Source organism: Callithrix jacchus, chromosome 9 (genome assembly GCF_049354715.1).
Source record: "Callithrix jacchus isolate 240 chromosome 9, calJac240_pri, whole genome shotgun sequence".
NCBI lineage: Eukaryota > Metazoa > Chordata > Mammalia > Primates > Cebidae > Callithrix > Callithrix jacchus.
Window position 1 is genome coordinate 94,137,275 of NC_133510.1, and position 2,632 is coordinate 94,139,906.

At 43.0% G+C, this 2,632-nt stretch overlaps 1 pseudogene; it reads right to left on the reverse strand.

Moving 5' to 3' along the window:
* Positions 1 to 599: 599 nt before the first annotated feature.
* On the reverse strand, positions 600 to 2,186 carry LOC100412867 (Na(+)/H(+) exchange regulatory cofactor NHE-RF3 pseudogene; annotated as a pseudogene).
* Between the last annotated feature and the right edge of the window lie 446 nt (positions 2,187 to 2,632).

Sequence of the window (2,632 nt, forward strand, 5' to 3'; positions counted from 1 at the left end):
ATATTAGCATTATTAATTTCTTAGCATTTTTTAAGAAAATTCTGAATTTTATTACTAAGGTCTTATTCTCTATTGTATTTTGGGTTTCTAGAGGCAAATGAAGGTTAAATCATAAAAAGTGAATCCAAAACAAAAACACTATCAAGCTTACTCAAAAGGCAGTTGTTAATGGTATTTAGCAACCACAATATTGTTACAAAAGTACAATTTTAACAGGCTTATCTGCCAAGATGCTTTAATAAGCAGCTGTCACCTATACAGAGTTGGGAATCATCTTTGGTGCTCAAGGAGCCTGTAGGAGTAAGAGACATCATACAGAGAAATGCAGTTACGTTGAAGCTTGGAAGAGATCACATGAAAACAGTCTTAGCTCCTGCCTTATGTCTTCCTAAGTTAACCATAAATTAGCCGATAGCAATAGCCGCCAGAAAGACAAATAATAATAACAGAAGACAGTCACACATGATGAATGGTTTCCAGTGAAGGTTTTCTTCTAAAGAGACAGTAAACAGGTGGCAACTCATTCCTTGAGAAACGGTTCCTATTAAATACCCAGAAACAACTCTCAGATAAACAGCCGAAGCTATTATTTGTTTTCATCACATCTCTGTATCTTCAGAATTGGAAGAAGACTGTGAGGCGGTACTATGGGCTCGTTCTTTTGTCATGTGTGAGTCAGCTCCAACTCCACCACTGTTCCTTCTTTAGAATCTGGAGGGCTGTCAAGTGGATCAGACAGGGAGGAAACAATAGGGATTTTCTTAGCTTAGAAATAATCATAGGCTTGCTTTCCGCAGACTAAAAGTGTGACATTCTTCCCACTGCTCTGGATTCTATCCACCACCGTCTCATAGGCTTCCTCCAGCACATTCACCCCATTCACTTCGATGATGATATCCTCATCCTCCAGCCCAGCCAAGTCAGCAGGGCCACCCTTCTGTACCTGTTTGATGAATGAGCCTGGCAGACCCTGAATTGAATTTAAGCGAAAGCCATAGCCATTTTCACCTTTAGCCAGCCTGCAGAGTTTAGGCTTATGATTTCCTACTTCCTCTGTAGTATCTGACGAACTTGAGACTTTCAGAGAAGCGGAAGTAGGAGCTGGAGCCTCCTTGACAGAGCCATTGGGCAGTTCTTGACTTTGATAGTAGAGAAATGGAGAAAAATGAGCCAGTCTGTACATGTTGTCTGTCTCTTTGTCTACCACCAACAGTGAAGTCTGATCTCGACCCTTTCTAATCATTTCCACCACACTGTCATGATCTAGGGTTTCCACAGACTCGCCGTTGACAGCAACTACCCGGTCATTTTTCTTCAAGTGGGCCTCTTCTGCTGGACTTCTGGAGTCTATGTCTTTGATGATTTGACCTTTCTGTTCTGGGCCTGCCCTCAGATAGAAACCATAGCCGTCCCTTCCTTTCCTCATCTCTACAATTCGGGGCTGGTGGGGTAACAGTTTCAAACTGGCTGTTTCTCTTTTGAATTGTATCTTCTGCTCATGGTGATGTTTGTCAGTTTCTTTGTCCACCAGCAGGAACATGACACGACTTCCTGACTTCTTCACCTTTTCAACCACTTCCTCATGGCTGGCATCCTCTACATTCTCTCCATTCACTTCAATCAAGTGATCATCAGCCAGAACTCCAGCTTTCATAGCCACACCTTGAGGTGTAATATCAGTCGTGTATACCCCCTTTTTACCTTGGACAGTTTTCAGAGAGAAGCCATAGCTGCTGCTCTCCTTCATGAGGTAGCAGAGCCGGGGCTGGGTCCGAGACTGCAGGCCTCCATTCCTTACAGGAGAGAGTGTGTTATCACTCAAACTTTGCTCATTCCGACTTTGACCCAACTCTTTCAAGTCTACCAATGTGTTCACTGCTTTCTCATAGGAATCGCCATCTAAAACTAGCAAAGTCACTGAATTCCCACTCTTCCTGACGAGATCCACAACCTGTGTATGTTCTTCATTGTCCACAAAGACACCATTGACACTAAGAACTCTGTCCCTTCCCGGAGGCCAGACTTCTCTGCCGGGCTGTCCTTCTCAACCACCCGGACCAGGTGGTCCTTGGTGTCGTTCTCAATTCGCAGGAAGAAGTCGTAGTTTTGCCCTTCTTTCTTGGACAGTTTACATTCTCAGGGGTTGAAGGTGGAGGTCATCTCTGGAGCTGGAAAGAAGAGGAGCCGTGCTGTTTGTTTGCTCAGGAATTCTGTCTCTGTGGGTGAGCACTGGGCTTGCAACTCACTGGACTGAGGGTGCTCTTTCTGTTCTCCAGCCTAGCGATAATTGTCTTCCCCTTCACACACTCAGAGCCTCTAGGGCAAGCCCAGCAGGGTAGGTAGAAGTCATTCTTACAAACTCCATCCTGCTGACTGAGCAGTGGGCTGCGGCCGGTGTGCTCGGCCATTTTTTTTTTTTTTTTTTTAAACTTACCTTGATATATTAGAGGAAAAAGGATTGACAACGAAAAATATTTTCTTGCAATATTAATAGCAAATGTCTTTAAATATTTGTCAAAAACATAACCTGTTAGGATTTTATTTTAACTCAAATAATAAGTTCTGTTACTTGTGTCTTCTTGTTTCTTTCTTAAATTGAAGTCTCAGGAGTTTTTATTACAGTTCAATTTTA